Genomic DNA, 22,331 nt, shown 5'->3' on the forward strand with positions numbered 1-22,331 from the left:
CAAGCAGGTGCCTACAGCCGGCCAGCTAGCAAAATTGCTGATGATTCATGTGGTCAGACTGCATGGGCTACCCAGCGTCATCGTGCCAGACAGGGGTTCCCAATTTACTGCCCAATTTTGGAAGACATGGTGTTCTTCCTTGCATGTCACATCTGCGTTATCTACTAGTTTTCACCCGCAAACTGACGGTCAGACCGAGCGTCTTAACCAGACTCTGAAGCAATATCTGCGTTGTTACGTGGATAACAGTAAGGAAAAATGGGTGAATTTTCTGTGGTTGGCGGAGATTGCCTACAATAATGCGACACATGGTTCCACAAGAGCGTCTCCGTTTTACAGCAACTATGGCCACCATCCAAGATTCCTTCCTTTTCTCCATCCCATTAGTGATGAAAACATTCCTGAAGTGACCAAAAGGGTGGAGCATATCAAGGATACTCTGAAGGAAGCAAGGGAACACCTGTTGATGGCCAAGATGGTTTACAAAGCCTCGGCGGACAAACACAAGCAGCCTGGTCCTTTGTATGGTGTGGGTGACTCTGTCTGGTTGTCTACTAGGAATGTGCGGTTCCGTAAGCATAGTGTGTTTCATCCTAAATACATTGGTCCTTATCTGATAGAGAAGCACATCAGCCCTGTTAATATGTGTCTCAAACTGCCGTCACACTTGCACATACACCCTGTGTTCCATGTTTAGTTGCTGAAACCTTCCTGTTCCTCCGTGAGGAAGTTGCCCCCACCTCTTTTGATCAATGAGGAACTGGAGTATGAGGTGGATGGGATTAAGGACTCCAAGTGGCGGGGTCGCCGACTGTGGTATCTGGTTGCCTGGATAGGGTATGTTGTAGAAGAGAACTCTTGGGAACCCGCTTCGGGAGTCCATGCTCTTAAACTGGTGGCCTGTTTTCACAGGAAGCATCCACTGAAACCGGGGCCATTGTTGCGCTCTCCCTGAAGGGGGATATACTGACATAGGTGATCTCCTCGAGCGCAACCGCATACCGATACACAAGCCTCAGTACAAGGAAAGGCTCAATACTGGTCCCAAACTACGTTTCCCAGAAGGCCTGGCGTCTTGCAGTGACAAGACGGTCCCCCCCATAAGATCATGTGAGCAACCAGGAAGAGCGTTGGATATTCTTCCTACCGGTCCCTCGTTTCTGAGAGCTGTTCCTTGGTTACCTTCTTCGTGGGTAAGCCCGCATCCTGGTTTCTCAGTTGCGCTTGCTGAGAGGGAAGCCGTTTTTCATTCAGCATTTCTCCTTGATTCCTGCTCCTTAATTCGCACGTCCTCCGTTGGTGATCCCTCTGTACAGGCGCTCGTGCGGAGGACGCTCCTTGACTCCCAGCCGGCATTTTCAGCTGTCGCATTTTGCACCTTGTTTTCCCCTGGCTTGTGTCATTTGTTGGAAGAGCTGCTTCTGTGGCGCTTGTGCGGAGGATGTTACCCGACATCAGACGGCATTGCTTGCCGCATTGTGCCCTTATGTTCTTTTGGCTATTTTGTCCTCCGTTGGAAGAGATGCTGTTAAGGCGCCCGTGCGGAGGACGTTTACTGATCTCGGACGGCATTGTCGGCCGCCACTTAGCACGGGGTCCTCTGTTGGCGAACCCTGGGCTCAGAGTTCATGCAGAGGACGGTTAATACAATACAAGAGTATAAGAGATACTGTTCTCACTAAGTACTCTCAGGTATCATTTGATTCCAGTAGAACACCAGATCTTCATTCAGGTACTCACATCTTTGAGCCTACATTATTTTGTGTTCTTTTGACTTGATTACGGATTAACATCGCTAACAGTGGGATTGTGATTAGCTTATCTTGGATGCAGATCACCATGGGTTCGTTATTGGCAAGACTGATAGCTACAATGGGTATGTAGTGTAACCTGCATGACATTATTTTACCCCTCCCCCCTGGAAATCAGCGACCTTGTGGTTAATGGTCCATTGTCGATTCCTTATTTCTTTCCTCTGCAGTATATCGTCCTCATCCAACGCATCCAGAGGGTACAACAATCCAACCTGCTAGTATAATATATGGTCCATGTTCTTTTTCTTTACAGGTATTACCACAGGGTATAATATAGCCACAGTACTATTGTTCAGGGGATGTTTCCAACGTGGTGATCTCTGTGCTTTGTCGTTTCAGGTCTCCCTCCTCGCTGTTCCCTTCCTTTCTCTCCCTCACTTGATCCTCCTAGTGACCTGTGCCATAATGGCATACAGGCTGTGGTAGATCAAGCGGTGGAACCCTTTTGTGCATCAACCGATCCTGAGGACTCGCGAAGTAACAGAAGAATGCCATTCCTAAAGTTTATTGTTGTCGTAATGTTCCTATTTTAGTCAAAGATGATGTACCCAAAGAACTTGAACAACTTATATCTGCAAGTGTGATAGAACCTATAGAGGCTTCAGAGTGAATTTCTCCTGTTGTCATCGCTAAGCAATCCATTGGGAAAATCCGACTCTCTGCCGACCTCCGCCATCTTATTAACAATATTATAATTGACAGGTTTCCCCTACTTAAGAGAAATGAGATGGTAAGTTGCCTTAAGAGAGCAAAGTGGTTTTCCACTATCGACCTCTCTTCTGCCTACCACCAAATTTCCTTATCTCAAGATTCCAAACACCTCACATCCTTCATAACTCCTTTTGGATGTTATCAATTTGCTTGCATGCCTTTCGGCCTCACTTCAGCGGCGGCCGTATTCCAGCGCTTAATGTTTCATCTTTTTAATGAAGGTGAGGGTGTAACATTCTTCCAGGACGATATTCTGATCTACGGTGGGGCTAAGGAAGAGCATGATTCTAGACTTGTTAAAGTTTTGAACATTTTGGAAAAGAAAGGGCTCACTATTGAATTATCTAAGTGTAAATTTGCATGTGGCAATGTAACATATTTAGGCCATGTCATCAATAGAGAATGCACCGACTCCTACCAGTAAGGTGTTGTCAGATCTTTCTTAGGTATGGGCGAGTTCTGTGCCAAATACGTTCCTAATTTTGCAGATAAATGTTTTAACATTTGCCAATTACCTAAGAAAGATGTGAACTTTTTATGGTCTACTGAGTGTGAGAAAGATTTTAATGCTATCAAGACTGCGATTGCTGGTGCTGCTGGTCTCAGTAGTTTTGATCCTGCAGCTGAAAGTATTGTAACTACTGATGCTAGTAATAAATGCTTGGGCGCAGTGCTATCTCAGTTAGATTGCAATGGCAAAGAACACATAATTGCCTTTGCCTCTAGGTCTCTCTCTCCGAGTGAGGAAAAATATCCAATTATTGAAAAAGAAGCCTTAGCGTGTGCTTGGGGTCTCGATCATTTTAAATCATTCACATGGGGAAAAATGTGTACTTTAAGATGCAACCATAAACCTTTAGTTAAACTCTTGACTACCGAAGGTTCTTCTAATATTTCGTCCAGACTAGCTAGGATTTCTATACGGATGCAGAATTTTACTTACAGAATCGTCTATACTCCTGGCAAAGACAATTATTTTGCTGATTGTCTTTCTAGAATGCCTGTTATGTTGGAGCAGTGTGAGGATGACAAATGGAACGATTTTCAAGTAGCTTTAGTTCATGATCAAGGTTGTTCTGCAATTAACAGGATTGAATGGGAGAGTGAATTTCGTAATGATGAGACGCTAACTAAAGTTGTACCTTTTGTGTTGAATGGTTGGCCTCGTAAGGACACCCTACCTGATACCGTTAAACCTTTTTGGTAAGTTAGATCTGAACTCTCTTTTAGTGATGGATTTTTGTTGAGAGGAGAGAGAATTGTACACCCAATGAATCTCTGCTCTTTCATTATCGAATTGTGTCATGAGGGTCAATCTGGTATCACTAGCACTAAATCTTTGCTCAAGAAATTATTCTGGTGGCCAGGATTAGATATTGAGACAGCGAGGATTGTCAGGAACTACACGTCGTGTGGCAATTCTGATAAATCTTTAAAGACTCTCATGCCACCAATGCATGACACTATAATCCCTAAAGAACCATGGGATACCGTGGCCATTGACATTTTGGTACCAATAAGAGACCAATGTGGTGATTCACATATATACATTATTGTACTTATGGATCTCTTTTCACGTTGGCCAACGGTTAAGATTGTTGACAAAGCTGATACAATTGCTGTTCTTGAGTTTTTGGATGAAGTTTTTTCCTCTGAAGGAATTCCTGCATTATTGTTCAGTGACAATGGTGACCAGTTTGTGTCTACTAAAGCTAAGAATTATTTTACAAAACTTGGAATTATTCATAGAACCACTTCTCTTTATAACCCTAGCGGGAATGGTATGGTTGAGAGGTTCAACCATGTGTTAAAAAGTATAATTCAGATTGCTACCATTGGTTCTCAGGATTGGATTACTCAAGTTGGTAAAACTGTTTGGGGTTATCATGTGACTGCCACAGACGCTACTGGCTTACCCCCTTATATTATTATGCGTGGTTACAAGCCCAGATCTAAATGTAATCCAGGTTGGCTGTGTACTTCTGGCACTGTCTCTTGGTCTAGGGATGAAGTGTGGAACAGAATGCAAACGGAGATTACTTCAACGTTAAACATTCCACCAAGTGGGTCATCATTGAAGTTGGTGATTGGGTTCGTGTTAAGAAACCTGGATTTGTCTGCAAGGGTGAAAGTGCCTTCTTTGATGCTGAAGAAGTGGTTGAAGTTTTGCATAATGCTGTGAAACTTAAAAATGGTGAAGTCTGGAATTTAAAAAGAGTTGCTATCGATTGTTCCTCCCAATCTGAAGGAACCAGTGGCAATTCTCATAGTTCAGAATGGTTGGAGGATGATATAGATGCATCCTCATCTGTCTCTCCTAATCTCACTATGGATACTACTGTTAAACCATGTGTTGCTGAGGAGGGGGATGGGGTGGTTCCTGCTGAGCCAATTTTGGATGATAACTCTGGTTCCACGGTTAATCCAAATACGAAAGAGGGCTCTGGTTCTACTGTTCTGAATCAGAAACCCTTCAGTGAAAAAAGAGTTCCTACTTGGCTTAAAGACTTTGGGTCAGATGTAGGTAAATCTTTTTTTCCGATTCTTAAATACCGACTCATACCGAATCTGTATTTTAGAATCGGAAAACGGGATGTAGGTAAAATTCCGATAAATGTTACCGATTCGGTATAATTCGGAATATCCAATCGGTATTTACCGAATCGGTATTTACCGATTCGGGAAATATCGAATCAGTAATTCACATTCATTCACATGGGCCTTCAGGCCCATAGGAATGAATGGGATTTACCAATTCTGCATACCGATTCGGTAAATACCGAATCAGTAAATACCGAATCGGCAGTTTTGAAATTGACATGTGAGCCTGCTAACCAATCAAGGACACCCTGCACACCCCACAACCAAGGCCCAGAGTAACCAACCAATCAGAATGAAGCACCCCTCACCAGTACCTGGGAGTGGCCACACCCATGCAGGTGCAGAGCAGCTGAACAAACAGAAGAGCAGAGGTGAGAGGAGCTGACTATCCAGAGCAAAGCAGTTAAACAGAACGGAGTCTCAGGAAGGGCAAAAGGATGGTGGTGAGCGCAAAAGAAAAATTAAGTTCAGCCCAGCAGAACTGCAGGTGCTAGTGGAAGAAATTGTGAGTCACTACACCCAAATATTTGGCAAACAGTCTCTGCATGTTGCAGAGTCTGTTAAGAGAAACATATGGCTTGGCATACAGGCAAAGGTCAATGCCATTGGGGTGACGCACAGGGAGATAGACGACATAAAGAAATGATGGTACGACCTGCGCATCATGACCAAGAAGAAGATTGCTGCCCAAACAAAGGAGGCTGGTGTGACAGGAGGTGGTAGAAACAAAGCACCAAAACTGACTGAGCTGGAGGAGTTAGTGGAATCAACCCTGGAGCCAGAATGCATCCATGGGATAGTAGACTTGGACAGTTCAGCAAGAGCAATAAAGAAACAAGGAAAGATGCTTGGACCCTAATCCAAACCCATTACCCTGAACCTGTTCCCCACCGTGCATTATCATTACACTCCTGAACAGCTGTTACTGGGGGCCAGCAATGCATCATGGGAGACGTAGTCATAGTTACATACAAGCAATGCATACACCATACTATTCAGCAAGGCATGCCACACACATCTCCAAGCACACAATGTACACTAGGCAAATGTGTGTAAAATTTATTTTTCAAAAGTACACACAAGTGAACAACACCATTGATCCTATGTCCATATGTTTTCACAGGAGAGTCCTCACGCAGTACAGCACCAGCAAGGAAGGAGAGTGCACCAGCAACTAACAGAAAAGAAAAAGAGAAACAAAGCAAAGGTCATAGCGCTGTAGAAGGAGGCAACAAGACATCCCTGGAAGCCTCAACACCTGAGCGAGCCACAACACCTGTGCCGCAATCCCCCCTATTGTTTGGAACCCCTGAGTTTGAACCCACACCGCTTACACCAACACCAACGTCCAGGTCGTCCATGCAGGGAAGGGCAAGTAGGCCTGATGTGCCCCCTCTGAGGATCCTGGATACCTCAGATGAGGAGGAGAATGAGGAGGGCGATAATCAAACCATTTCACTTGTGGCTGACAAGGCCAGGCCGCAGATTACAGCAGGCGCTGCGCGTACCAGTGTCCTTGGCAGGAGGGCACGTGAGGGTGGCGAGGGGCAGGAAGGAGAGAGCGTGTTCTGTGGCCTGGAGGCCTCAATGGTGAAAGTACAGCGCCTGCAGGCTAAGGCAATGTTGGCCGTGCACAGGCAGGTGCGCAGCATAAACTACAAACTGTCACACATAGACAAGGGAATAGGCAACATTGCTGGTATCTTGGAGTCAATTGCCAAGAGGATGTCAGACATCTCAACATACATGGGTGTACTGTCTGATAAGTTGGACAGGGACCATCTAGAGCGTCGCAGGGAGCAGCAGTGTATGCGGCAGCAGTCCAAGGCACTTAACCGATTTGCAACATCAACATCACTACTGTGCTGCCGCTCAATAACCATGCAGGATACAATAGTGCACTTCTGCACAGACTTGACACGGGGCATGGGAAGAGTGACCTCTGCGATGCAGCATGTGCTCATCACTCAAACAGGCACTACTGGTGACATGGGTGTGGAGGAGACAGAAGGGTCCACCAGCAGGAGTGGCTCCAGCACACCTGTAACAGAGGTGCGCAGGAGCTGCAGGCGCAGCAATGCTGAGTCAGGCCCCAGCCAAGATATGGAAACCAAGCCACGTAAATCCCGCAATGTAGTGCATGGCCATAAGCATTGAACATTGCCTGAACTCCACAGGACTGCTCACAGTGACGGCAACTGAGCACACGCAGTCATGGACACGGACACTGATGGACAATGGCTTTTATTTCTTTATATGATGTAGTGATTATTAAACTACACTCTTCAGACACTATGCCTGTCTGTGTGCCATACATTACCTAGAAGTATCGACGTGTGATCTCTGCCCGTCTCAATCTACCATCTGTTCCTGCTGCTCCTGTTGCTTGGGGCTCTGCCTGTTCTTGGTCATCATCAATGTCCTCGTGATGTGTCATCTCCACCCCTGTGCCTTCTTTGGTGGCAAGATTGTGCAACATGACACAAGTCACTATTATCTTGCAGCACAGGATGGGGGTGTACTGCCGTGCACCTCCACTCTTGTGAAGGCAGCGGTTCCTGCTTTTGAGTAGCCCAAATGTGTGCTCCACTACGTTGCGAGTTGACCTGTGAGCCACATTCTAACGCCTCTCACTCCTGGTAGTTGGATTGGGGTAGGGTGTGAGCACAACGGAACGCAGGGCATATGCACTGTCGCCTATGGGGGAAAATAGAGCACCATTAGACACATATGCATCACACATACATCTGCCATGACTATCAGGGTGTGTCACTGTTGTTTACCTAGTAGATATCCATCGCCAAATTCTCCAGCAACAAGCCGTGTGTATATCCCACTATTCTGGAAGATGTAGGAGTCATGGGTACTACCTGGAAATTTGGCCACTTTGTCTGTGATGATGTTGGCAGCATTGCATATCACCTTCACATTGATGGAGTGCGTTGACTTACGGTTTCGGTAGATGTGTTCAGTGGCTGCAGGCAGACAGAGTGGAATGTGGGTGCCATCTATGCAGCCTATCACGTGAGGGAAGTGTACCAATTGATAGAAATCAGTTTTTGTTTTTGCAAGTTCCACAGGTGTGTCAGGGAACCGGATGTAATGTTCCATTCTCTGCGTCATGGCCTCCATGAACTTCTGGAAAAAACGTGATAGGCAGCTCTGGGACACACCACCAACTGCAGCAATCACACTCTGGTAGCTCCCAGAGGCAAGCAGGTGTAGGCTACAGAGCACCTGCACATGGGGGGGATGGTGTGGGCCCTGGGTGTTGGGTGATCCAGGAATGGGTGGAGGTCCCTAATCAAGTCCAGGATGGTTCTGGGGTGCAGCCTGTACCTCTGCAGTATCTCGAGCTCAGTCAGTTGAAATAGGGTGATCCTCTGCCTGTAGACCTGCTCCTCCCTCATCCAGACCCTCTCTCCTGCTGCCTGTAGCCTTAGCCGCCTCGCAATGACATAAAATGCCGCCATTCTTGCAGTACTGTTGCATTTTGGGGCCCTTTTTATAGGCTGCACCTGGTTACCACCTGCTTTCAATCCATGGTAAACACCGACTCTTAAATACCGAATTTCATCGGATTCGGTATTTTTTCCCTTTCCTACATCTCGATGGCCCTTTTTTACCATTTCTTATTTTTCGAATCGGTAAATAAGAACTCGGTAAATAAGGATTCGGAGAATGACGATTCGGAATTATACCTACTCTTATTTACCGATTCGTAACTTTTTTGGTACCTGCATCTCAAATTCCAAAAACCAGTCGGAAACAGCCGAAATTACTGAATTTCAGCCGTTATCGACCGGTATTTGGTGACCTACATCTGGCCCTTTGTGGTTAATAACAAGTACGTTTTCTTATAGACTTGAAGTAAATATGACTTGTGGTAAATAATGTGCACATTTTTTGTTGTTACTTCCTCCTCTTTTTGGTAAGTTTCCTTTCCTTTTTATTGTTTTTTTATTCATTTTTGTTCAGTGTAAGAAGGGGAAAGTGTTGTGTTGCTAGGCAACTAGGTTGCCTCCTTGCATTCTCGTTTTTGTTAGAGAATGCTTCCATTTAATTGTATGTTCAAAATTCTATAAATTCTATGTGAATGTTGTGGCAGACGTCCTTGGGTGGACTCGAAGTTGGCGATGTCCACCGGAGCTCCTCAGGAATAAAGGATTTATTGTTTATTGTAAATGCAACTGCTTTGTACCGTTACTTCAATATAGAACTCAGAATTATGATTTTCAAAGTATTTCTTTATTTCTTAGTGAACCCTCAGCATCCAACTCATAAGGGGCCACATTATCGGCATTCCTGGTTTTACCGATTGCCCCATGTTAGACCCCGCTGGAGGGACCACGGGGAAAGCGGTGGCACAGGTGCAGGGCAGCCCTGTTCATACAACAAGCTGAACCGACTACAGAAAAAAGCCCAGAATCACCAAAAATGTTGCTTGGCTAGAAGCAATATCAAGTAAAAAACGGAGCTCGAACAGCTTTATTTCTCTGCTGCTGTTCACACATTCCAAGAGAAAGGTCTGCGGGCCGCAGGGAAAGGTCTTCCGGGCCGCCAGTGATCCGCGGGCTGTACATTGAGTACCCCTGTTCCAGAGCATGTCGTACTGTGGCACTGCAATTTGGGCCAAGTACAAAAGCCTTTCCAAACTTTAGAGAGGGTGAGCAGTAACAGGCTTCTAAAGAAGGAGGTGGGGGGTGCTTGAGTCCAGAGCTAATAACAATTAGACCAAATGTGTATGTGTGATCAGTCTTAAGTCTCTTACACCCTTCACGGATGAGTCAGTCCTCTCACTGTTGCTTTCAGGCAGCCTCATGATTGGGAGGCACACCCACACAAGCGCAAAAGCAGTGTGCACTGGCAGGCTAATGTGGTGTCCCTTTGATAAGGGCCCAGGACCACGTTCAACAGTGCGCATGCTGGGGTTCTTCTTTGCGGTCACCTGAAGATCGGTGGTCCTGGAATGTGGTTTTGCTTGGATGGTATTTGCAGTCAGTAGTTGCAGGCGATGCTGGAGCCGACTGGAAAATAAAGGCTGTACCATGAAGAGTTGGGCTGGCTCAGCACAGAGCCAAGCACATTCTTTTTGTGTTTCATGTGTCTAAAGTTCATACATATATCTCAGAATTTCTCAAAGTTAGTACATGAAATGCAGACAGAATCTTCCAACTTGTGCTGAGCCAGGCAGAGATCTTGATGATACAACCCTTAACGTAGCCCCCAAGAAGGTCTTGGACACTTGGGTAGATGAGGCATCTCATGTGTCAGTCACAGATTCAGTAGGTACACCACCACACAGGCTGATCAGGAATCCAGCAGAAGCAGTCCCACACAGGCTGGTCATGGATTAGGCAGATGTAGGCTACACTGCTGATTAGCAACACGCAATCACACCCCCCCTGGACCTTCCGCAATCACATTGTTTTGGCAACACAGTTCCTGCAGGGAAACATTGGGAGAGTCTAGAGGAAGCCCTTTTACACCGGCGTCCTTCCAGATGAACATTCCACTTCTTCTGGACAGGCCACAGGACATGCACTGGACCTTACACCTTCTATGGCAGTCTCCCCTCCTGCAGGGTAGAAAGGCCCCTTACCTCTCTCAGCAGGCAGACATTTAGGTGCTTCAAGCGAGGTACACACTTCTGCAAGAGATTCAGACTTCATTTGATATTTCCTCATCTCCGGGAGGATGGCTGTCAGCCCTCTGAGTAGTCTGCAGAGCACACTCTACTTAGGTCATACAATACTTGGAACTGGAATAAAGTGGTTTAGTTGGGCTATCACTTTTATACACAAATGACTGACAGAAGATATGGATCCACTCTTTCAAACTGTAGAAACAGGCTTTTCTCCTTTTCTCCTAACACAACCTATGCGGTCTTTGTGCAAAGATGCTTTCATTAGTGAAAGCCTTTCAGGGGATCCCAGCTGGATCTTGGTCCACTAGACCCCAAAAATATGTGTATTTATGTAAGCAGGTGCAGCATACTTGATGGCACTCAAGTTCTGCGCAGGAAGAATACATACGCCCCCCTCACCAGCTCAATTTTCCTGAGCCTGTGTTGCAGTTCTGCCAACTCCTGCTTGCTGCCATTAAACTCTGTGAGCCACTGGCAACCCGGGGTGCACCATGTAGCTTCCGCCTCAGAGCTTGCGGAAGTTAGGAACAGAGGGTGATGCCTCACTCATGATTCTATTCTCCCCGACCATAGGGCTGGCAGGAAGTTTGAATTTCTATTTGTACTCAATGAAGGATTTAGGGAGGTTAAGAAGCCTGCCCACACTGGTAGTAGTGATCCAGAGCTTCTCTGGTTACCTTCATGAAGAAAGCAGCTAGGGGATGCTCTAGAGTCATACCAAAGGAACTGGGAACTCGGTAATTGCAGTAAGAAGGTCCATTAGGCAGGGCCTTGTGCACACTGAGATATTCATTCAGGATAGAAGCTGTATGCCGTTTGTGCTACTCTGTGGGTTTGGTGGACTTCCTCATGACAACAGCTCGCAACCTGAAGGATGACTGAGAAGGACTAGACCTTCCTTGGATTGGATTGGGACAAATTCCATGGTCTCTTCTTCAGGAGAGGAGCCCACATGCCCTCATAGACACTTCTGCAACATTCTTTCATGCGTCTCCTACATTCCAGCTATGTACATGTGCGCACACTAATCATGAGGCATCTTATGTGCACCCAACACCAAAGAGACTTATACCAAATACAATATACATTAAACCATTATGGCTTACAAACTCGAAAACACAAATCAATCACAAACCAAACCCACCAGATAACTACATCAAAACCAGAAGGCTGAACCCAGCGTTTACTGTTGCATTGAACTCTTGAACCAAAAGGTTCTCTAGTAGTACCGTTACTACTACTTCCAGAACTAACCTCAAAAGTTGTTCTCTATCCCCAAACTGCAAAAAACAGTACAATCACCTGCAACAATACCCACCCACCCACTGGTCTATCAATAGCAAAGAAAACAATATCCTCACCTTTCATGTCAACCTGGCCATAATCTTTCCCTAGAAGCATAGATACTCTTGCCAGAGTTTATAACCGGCCACCTTCTGCTCTCACACTGTTGCAGAAAACTTGAACTACCTCTAGGATTAGGTCACCTACAACACACAATAACCACAAGTGTTTTTATTTTTGAACAGACACATTGACTAATAACACCCTTTTTCTTTTTCATATCATCTAATTTCTATCTGGGGATTGTGAATTCTCTTGACCACTCCCATATCCTTAGCTTCAAACTACCACACAGAATTAATTTACTTACCAACAACATGCCATGCAATAATTACAAAATCATCCTCACCGTTACAGAAATAGGTGTAGTCCTGTAAGCCAACATGAAATCTGCAAAGGCTGGTGATAACATAAATTCGATCTGGTAGCTAGTTAGATTAGTTCTTTTACAACATGATTCCTAATCTCAATTTGAGAATTAACTTCTGGAGCATACAATCTTACTCTCTTGTCCTTAAGACAAGTTCTCTCTAAGAAACATTCCTTCTTTTTAGAGATGAATTGGACACCGTTGTTCTTTTTTTTTTTTTTAATCTTTTTATTGACAATTTTTACATAAAAAAAAATACATTCCCACCCTCCCGCCCACCTTTTCCCTGACCAAGAACACGTCAGAAAGATGAAAAAAAAAGCCTATTACATACATAGAACAGAAATTAATCCCGTATGATATATTTTACCATAAAGATACAGGGAAATAAAAATGACGATAATACTATATACACAAAATACAATCATGTATGTCTCTGAATCCACAATAACATCGATGACCAAATCCGCATGCCCCTTAATCTTTTCTTAGGCCCTTTGTTTCTATAAATTGCAACTTTCAGGCTACAAGTGGCTAATAATCTAGACCTCCATTGTTGAAATGCCGGTGGATCAGGATCTAACCATGCTGAGGCGATAGTAAGTCGAAGTATAGCCATGGCCACGAATATTAAGCCCTGAGTGTTTGTCTGTAATTCACGATTTGCTACCCCCAGCATGATTTCCTCCGTTGATATTTCAATTCTTGTTTGACAAACCTCTGATAGAAATTCAGAGATGTCATTAATCAGCTTAGTCACCATATTACATGTGGCAAATATATGTATAATATCGGCCCCGTATAGTGCACAACGAGGGCATGTTGTTCCCTTCCCTGTCCCCATTTAGCAATTTTCTTGGGGGTGTAATATAGGGAGAAAAAAGTTTTATAAAATTGTGCCTGTAACTTTATCGACATTAATGAATGTAGTGCAAACTCATATGCTAAGCGGGGGATATTGGAATGTACTCCTAGTTGTTCCTGCCAAATTACACAATATTTATCCATATCATCAGGTGCCCTTACATTCAATATTTCATAGATTTCCCCGATCCTGGGAGTTGTTTTTTTACATAATTGATCAATCAATTGATTCTTCCGAAAATTCTCCCGTCCACCAGTTTTCTTCGTTAGGAAATCTCTAACCTGCAAAAACTTAAAAAAATCCCTATGGTTAATATTATATTCTTCATGCAGATCCTCAAATATCTTAAGACATCCTTGTTTATAAAAGCAGCCCAGTTGCACCATCCCTGCCGATATCCATCTATTTATACAATTGTCATGAAATATTAGAGGCAGATCATTATTACTATTAGTTGGTGTGTAGAATGAGAATCGCCCAAGCCCCAACATTTTGCGTATGCTGCTCCATACTTTATAAGCCCCTAAGATAGTCTTAAACTTTACTTTCTTAAAATAGTTGTCGTTAGTATGTCGCCAGAAGCAACCGGCACAATCTTCACCTAGTAGGAGTTCTTGAGGGGTCGGGATCTCTTGATTGATATTATTGATCGAGATCAGGTTGGCGCAATATTTTAGGACAGTGGCCCAATAATATAGCTTGAAATTTGGTAGGGATAAACCTCCCTTTTCCTTCGGTAATACCAATCGTTTAAGTGCCCGACGAGGTTTTTTATATCCCCAAATAAAGCTTGAGAGCATAGAATCGATACTCCTAAAGATTTTGGGAGAAAATTCAAGGCAGATAGTCCTAAAAAAATATAAAAATCTGGGGGAAAAAAGCATCTTAATCAAATTACAGCGGCCCCCTATAGTTAAATGTAGATTATCTAGTCGGACCATCTCCTTCTTGGTTCTACAAATCAATGGTTTTAAGTTAATGTCAACAATGTTTTGAATTTTGGCAGTTATTGTAACCCCTAGATATACGGCCTCTTCAGTTACTCTTAAATCCCCCATCACGATCTTGTTATTTAGAACAATCTGGGTTTTATTAGCATTTAGTTTATATCCAGATGCTAATCCAAATAGGTGCGCTTCCTCTTCTATCACCGGCATTGCTATATTGGGGTCTCTGGTGACAAGTGCAATGTCGTCGGCGTATGCCAGGGTTTTGGTACTGTGACTACCTATTTGAATTGGTGAAATATTTATACAATTGTCAAGCCAACGGATAAATGGATCGATATATATTGCAAATAAGAAGGGTGAGCAGGGACATCCCTGCCTAGTTCCTCTCGTGATTGCAAAGTTTTCTGACAGGAGCCCATTAACTAATACTCTAGCACTTGGTTTATTATATAGACCTTGAGTGGCCGTAATAAATTTGTCGTTGATTCCACTATAAGACATTGCCTTCCATAAAAATCCCCAGGAGACCCTATCAAACGCTTTCTCTGCGTCAAGGAGTATAAGCGCCATAGGGTCTCCTGTGGACTCTGTATTGTCAAACAGTGAGATCACCCGTTGAACATGGTCAGTTGTTGACCTTCCTGGTATAAATCCATGTTGGTGTTTGGATACTATTTTATTTATTATTGGTGCCAATCTTGCCGCCAGGAGTTTCGAATAGATTTTTGAGTCCCCATTTATTAGAGTAATTGGTCGATATGAACCTAAATCAAGCGGATTTTTTTTTTTCAAGAAGACCACAATCTTAGCTTCTGACCAGGATGGGGGGGGGTGTGCCTCCCTGAAATATGTGGTTAAACAAAGTCATCAGTATTATTTTTAATTGATCAGCAAATTTCAGATAAAACTCAGATGGTATCCCATCCAGTCCTGTCGCTTTTCCACATTTTAATGTTTTTAAAGATAATAGGATCTCATCCCAGTTGGGTAATTCATCCAACCTGTCCTGGTCCTTCTTCTCAAATCTAGGTCCTTGATTTACATCTAAATAAAGATCTGGGTCCCCCAATCCACTTATCGGTTCAGTATAGAGATCTTGATAGAATCTCTGGAATGCGGCCCTTACTTCATCTGGTTCTGATTTAATACCTAATCTCGGGTCTTGGATTTCTCTAATAGTGCTTGCTGATGCCTCTTCTCTTACACGCATCGCTAGCTGATGCCCAATCAGGTTCGCTCATTTCATATATCTTTTCCTTATTTACTGATGCCTTTGTGATGGCTTTATCCACTATAATTTCTGTGATAAGGTTTTTTGCAATGGCTACCTGAGATAGTACACTGTCTAGCTCCTGGCCTTGTTGAGCTGCAGCAATCAGATCTTCCTCGGCTTTGCCCAGATTATAATGTAGTGCAGCTAAGTGGGACTTCCCTTTCTTGTTAGACCTGAGAGAGAATTGTAGGGTCTCACCTCTTATGCCAGCTTTTAGTGCATCCCATACGATTACTATAGATGTACTTCCAATATTATCTGCGATAAAGCCCGGGATCCACCCCTTCATGTGTTCGCAGTACTTTTCATTCATTAATAGAGCCCTTTTGAACGTCCAGCTCTTAGTTGTATGGTTATTCAGAGTATATGATAGTTTTAAAGTTACTGGGTTATGATCTGATAGTAGGCGTGGTAATTTATCTATCGTGCACACACTTTTCAGTGAATTTGATATAAGCATGTAGTCAAGTCTTGCATGTCGCGAATGTGGATATGAGTAAAATGTGAACCCAGGATCTCCCCAGTGATTATGTTGCCACCCATCTATAAGGCTATGTACCAAACATAAGTCTTTTAGAGCCCGAAAGACTCTAGGTTTCCTGCCATGATAATTAAATTCCGGACCCATGGTCCAGTCCCCGGGGAGATGAAGGTTAAAATTCCCGCACACTATAAGGGGTAGAGGCCAATGAGCGAGCTCATTGGAGATCTTTATTAGCACCTCTGGTTCATCACAAACACTCCCATATATAGTACAAATTGTTATTGTTTTTTTGGCCCTTATTGTACTTGCATTCGGCGATTGCCCATCTCCCGAGTTTATCGGACAATACTCTATCAAATTGGAGCCCCCCACCTTTTGCTAAGATTGCCACCCCCTTAGTTCGGACTCCCTGTGTAGAAGCTGTGATAAGGTTATACCCTAGCGATTACAATAAGTAGTGCTGAGAACCTTCGATATGGGTTTCTTGTAAGCAGGCGATATTCGCCTCCATTAGTTGTAGTCCTACTGCCACCTTTTGTCTCGTTTTAATATCGTTGAGTCCGCAGATATTTACAGAAACAATTTTTAACTTAGCCATATTAAAATTAGAATTATTCCCATCAGCCTGGTGTCATATCCATGACTTTGATTCTTAATCATTACACGATTGTCTATGACTACAGTAATACAGTTTTTTTTACCCTTCATGTGATTGACGTTCCTTGGTCCTACACTCCCACCCCCTACTTCCATGTCCCACCCTTTTCCCCCTCCCCCGTCCCTTACCATCCCTTTAGGCGTCCTAGGTCCCGAGTCCTAGGTGTGGGCGCCTGTATGGTCAGATCGCCAGAACGCACCCCGTTGCCCTGACAGATTTGTAAAAATTGAGCACAACCTTTACGCAAAAAAAACTATTTGTTTCAGTATAGGGTTTCTAAATGTAAACTAGTAATATGTTTCACCTTACTTATACTTTTTTAGTATTCCCCCATGCATTCCCGGAGTGTTTTAGCTTTCTCCTATTACTTCTTTACATGTTATTCAGTTATTTCCCAGAATTTCGAGTCTCCATCTCTGAGATTTCTCTTAAATATTCTTCAGCTTGTATTTCACTTGTAAAGCTTCTGATTGAACCTTTAAATAAAATTTTCAGCCGTGCCGGATTCTGTAAAAATACCTTGGCACCAATTTTTTCAAATGGTGCAAATAATTGGCGCATTTTCCACCTTCGCTCTACGGTGGTATGCGAAAAGTCTGGTCTGACAAAAAATTTAAAGCCTTTATATTCCCTTTGGCTTGTGGGTCTTGCAAGATCATAAATTGTTTCTCTAAGAAGAAAGTTCCCAAAGTAAATCAGCATAGCCCTGGGATATTGATGTGTTTTATGAGAATGTTTCGATAGAGTCATAGGGAAGCGATGGACATGTTGAATCTCTCTATCCATATCCCATGCCTCTAATTCCGGGAATGCCGTTTTGATTAAAGTAATCATTGTTCCTCTAGCGTCATTACCTTCAAAATTTTCTGGAATACCAAGAAATCTTAGATTGTTCCGTCTGGATCTGTTCTCATGATCCTCGACTTTCGCCATAAGATCTTTGATTATTCCATTGTGTTCTTTTTCTGTCTTTTTTAGTTTAATGACGTCTGTTTCTAGGTTTTCGGTGCGAGTTTCTACTGTGGCCATTCTCTCCGAGATCTCTGTACAAATGTTTTCCACTTTTTTAACTGAACTTTGCAATTTGTCAATAGCCGCCCGGTTCTTTTGGCTGTCTTTTTTGACATCCTTATGAAAGATCTTTATTGAGCTCAGTACATCACTTAATGTGGGTTCGTTTAAAGTTCCAGATCTGCTGCTGTCTCCCATTAATTTTAGGTTTTCTCCTATTTCGACAGAGCTGCGTTTCTGGTGCGATGTTTCTCCCGGTGATTTTATGATCGGGCTTTTCCGTGAAGGATTTGTTCTGGTTTTGCCATGATCCGTATTAGTGCCTGGGTCTGTTGTTTCTTCGTTGACAAGGTTAGATTCTTTTTTGCTTCTTATCCTCTTTTTTTTCCTCGTTTTTTCCTTGGATTTGTTTCACATATTTTCCTGGAGTCATGTGAGCCGGATATCTCTGAGGATAAAGTCTCCATTTGTAGATCTGGACCAGCTTTATTTGTATCACTTAATTCACTCAGTCCACTTGACTCGTTTGATATAGACATCCCTGTTTGATATATATCTGAGTCAGAATCTTCCTCGGAGTATGATTTATTTTCTAATTGTAGATCTTGTCCCTGTGGAGACATCTCGCTTTGATCTAATTGCCCCCTTTGACTAGTCAGCAAAGTTTTTATTTTTATGGGTGCTATCGACCCTTCACTGCTCCCACTTGGAACTGCATTCTGGTTGGCAAAGTTCGCATCTCTGAAGTCGTTTTCATTTCCTTCAATGTTCTCCAGAGTCACACCAGGGGGATATCAACAAGGTCCGCTCGTACTACTTGGAACTTTGATCTGTAGTTTTTCATTCTTTAAAGTGTAAGCTGCGCCATCTTATGTAGAGGACTGAAGATATTGGAGATTCTAGGCTGAGAGGTAGTTGGAGAGCCGGGATTTTTTGCGTTAGCCTTCAAATTTTTTATTGTTTGTAGCCGCTGCGCTTTCTTGGCCATTAACTCCAATTTGGCATCTTCCTCCGTATCTCCCTCTTTCTCCTTCTCTTTTTCTTTCTCTTTCTCTTTTATTTTTTGTTTTGTTTTCTCCTTGTCTTTCTCTTGTTTTTTTCCTGTATTTTTTTCCGCGATTTTATTTTTACTTTTAATCTTCCCACTCTCATGGGGTTCCTTTCTCTCCAAGTCCTTTTCCTTTGCCTTTGACCCTCTGGTTTCAGGGCCTCTCTGTCTCTCATTATTTATTTGTGACACAGACACATCTACCAACTCCTTTTCCTTTTCTTTTACCACATTATGAGGAAGTGGATTGTTTTCCACACTCTGCGTGTTATCTCCATGTTCCTGTAGTTCTGGGGGTTGTTCATGGGCCTCACAAACTCCTTGCTGTGCCATGACTCCCCCTTCCACCACTCCATCGAGTTCAAGTTCTGAGAAGGTCAGCACAGTCATTTGTGTTCCAGCTCTTATATCACCACTACCATCGGCTGCTGGATCTCTTTTTTCTTTTCTCTCCATATCCTGTTTTTGGCTGAGAATCCTATTCTTTTCACTTGAGTGCTTTAGAAGATGTCTTTGTATCCGTGTCTGTACCTGTACCTGTAGCTGTGGCCAGGATCGAAACTGGGTTTGTTTTTTGATTTCCCTGTATCTTTTTCCACTTTGCCAGTTGATTTGCCAGTTGACTTGCCTCCCTGGTACTACCTGCAGAGCCTCAGTTGTATTATTAGTGTTATTAGTGACCCAGGAACCTCTTTTGCAGGTATTGCGCTGCCGATCTACTTTATTGTCATATACACCAATACCAACACAGAACACGGCTATACAATTCTAGGCGTCACCTTGTGGTTCAATAGCCCCCAGCGTAACGAGACACAGACTTTCCCTTTCGATAGCATTCGTCGTTTTTTCCCTCCTTTTATAGGCTCTCACAGGCCTTTCATAGACTTTCATAAGCCTTCCCTAAGCTTTTCGCTGACCCCTGCTGGCGGTGTCTGGCTGTGCTTTTTAGTATTGAGCCAACGTCTCCACGGCAACGAGAGATGCACTGCGCAAGGCATTTACAGTTCCTGACCGGTGTGCGCAGATGACGCTGCTGCTGCTGGAACCGGACACCGAGCAGGATATCGAACAGCGCGCTCGGAAGGCACCCGAACCCTGATACACGGTCTGATGCACGGTAAGAGAGCAGTGCATAGGGGTTGCTTTACACCACTAAACAACATGGAACTCCGACAGTGGCACAGGCAGTAACATCGGTGACTTCAAACATCCACAAGGCAAGGAAGCTCATATACTTCTGCTCTGTTCTCTCCCCAGTTTTACCGCTCCCAGCACACAGCTTAGAAAACCCAGGCGAGGATTACCTTAAAAGTGTAGAATGTAGTCCATCGTATTTCACCCGGCTCACAAAACTTGATTGAGCTTGATTGAGCTTCTTTTCGGCGTGTCTCACAGTATTTTACCTTCGATCACGGCCACTGCAGCAGCTACGACCCTGCTACGACCCTGCTGAGACCCCTGCCGAGGCTCCCTATAATCCGTCAGTCACAGTTTTAGTCTCGCTCCGATTCCGCTCCTAGTCCTCTTCCTCTTTTTTTTTTTGTACACCAGAATCCCGATCACTACCGATCACATCCAGCAATAGTTCACAGCGGGGTAGTCATAAAGTATTTCTTTAACCTTCTTTAGCTTTTCTTGGCTACTTAGTTTCTTTCAGCCTGATTCATGTACAATCCGTTTTGTGTGGCTCTAATAGCGAATCATAGCGACTCGCTATTGAGGACACGCAAAACGGCATTCATGTAGGAATTGCTAATGAAATAGCGATTCCTACATGTTCTTTATTTGCGAGTAGCAATTTGCTACTCGCAAATACTCCCCATTCATTCCTATGGGCCAAGAGGCCCATAGGAATGAATGGGGAGTATCCCTTATTTGCGAGTAGCAATTTGCTACTCGCAAATCAGATAGCGATTTTAAGGGTGCCAGGGGTGTCCAAAGGACACCCTGTTGCACCCCTAAAAAGCACATTTGAACAGGTGTTGCGCACACACATGTCCAAAGGACATGTGTGTGTGCAACATGCAACTTAGAAAAATGCTTTTAAAAGCATTTCTCTGAGTTTTTGCTATTTACCGAGAGGTCTGACCTCTCGGTAAATAGCGGCCCCAAAAGTGCTAAATCGCAATTTCTTGATGTGTCATGAATAGCATTTGAGGAATCTCTAATAGAGATTCCTTAAATGCTATTCCTCGCATATTTGCGACTTCTTAAATAGCGATTTTTGCATTTGGTATCATGAATACCAAATGCAAAAATCGCACTCGCAAAGGGCCAGATTCTCAGAATCTGGCCCTTTTGCGAGCGCTAATGGCTACATGAATCAGGCTGTTAGTCTCTATACCTTTTTTCTCGAGGAAAGGTTGAAAGGTTTTTTCATAGAAACGCCGGAATCTGACAGGGCTCACAGAGTGCTGCCGATGCGACCACTCACTCAGCCGCCATCTTGCCACCCTCCTTATAGATATTTTGGACACCGTTGTTCTTGGAGATTTAATTAAGAACAACGGTGTCCTTAACTGTTCCTGGAGATTTAATTAAGGACACCGTTGTTCTTAATTAAATCTCCAGGAACAACTTTCCTATAAAACACATCTTATGGGAGTTCTATGACCAATGACCTTATCAGTGGTAAAACAATCCAGTTTATCACCTTTGGCTACGTAGAATAAAAGTAAATGAGTGCAACAGCAAAAGTTTACTTTTGGGCAATCCCATCAAAAAGCCACTTTAAAAAATGTTTTAAATCATCCTTTTTCAACTACACTTCTTAGTAGATGTGTCAATTTGGCAAAAGCATTACAGTAGCGCATTAACCTACCTTCTTCTGAGACAATGCTTGGCCACCAAACATTGAGGGACTCAATGTTGTCTACATGAAAAACCTAAAAGGCTTTCCTGACTGATGGCAATAACAGTTTTACATGTCCTAAGAGGAGATAGGATTTTGTCACCTCAAACTAGTACATAATTCTCTGAAGCAAGTTCCCTTCCAATTAAGTAAAGGTTGAGTGCCTCAATTCAATCTCTTTTCATTAAGTGAAGAAATTATTTTTTAAAAACGAATCACATGGAGACCCGCGAGCAAGCAAAACAAGATGATGGCTCGGAATTAAGCTCTGATTCACCCGCCATACGACGGGGTTAATTAAGCCGGTTTTTACAGGTTTTAAGCATTTCCTGCTTTATCACATCTCACCGGCCCTAAGAAGAGCATTACCTTGTTTATTTTTCGACAATTTTAACTACTTCTGGTCACCTCGGGCTGCAGGCTCTTTCCACCGAGGCTTCCTTCAGCTTGCTCTGAGGTTTCTGTCAGGAAGGGAAGGTCCTACACCAAGAGAGGGCGTGGCTTCGGCATTGGTCTCCTCCTGCAGCCACTTTTAGCTGCTGCACCGGTTTGAACTATTTATCTTTATTTCTGCTGCAATTTTGACAACTTTTTCCTGGGTTTCTTAATTTTCTTGAGAATGGAAAGTAAGGTTACAGCAAATAAGCGTAAACAAACAGTTTCTCCTCCACCTTTGAGGTAAAAAATGATTGACTCACCAGAAC

The 22,331-nt window shown here is 43.6% G+C and overlaps 1 long non-coding RNA gene across 1 annotated transcript in view; it reads right to left on the bottom strand.

Moving 5' to 3' along the window:
* The window catches only part of LOC144819993 (uncharacterized), a 40,399-nt gene extending 18,291 nt beyond the window's left edge, over positions 1-22,108 (bottom strand). Inside the window, exon 1 of the long non-coding RNA XR_013607659.1 lies at positions 21,997-22,108. This is a non-coding gene — a long non-coding RNA (uncharacterized LOC144819993). The remainder of the gene's footprint in view (positions 1-21,996) is intronic.
* Positions 22,109-22,331: the final 223 nt, after the last annotated feature.

This window comes from Lissotriton helveticus, chromosome 2_1 (genome assembly GCF_964261635.1).
Source record: "Lissotriton helveticus chromosome 2_1, aLisHel1.1, whole genome shotgun sequence".
NCBI lineage: Eukaryota > Metazoa > Chordata > Amphibia > Caudata > Salamandridae > Lissotriton > Lissotriton helveticus.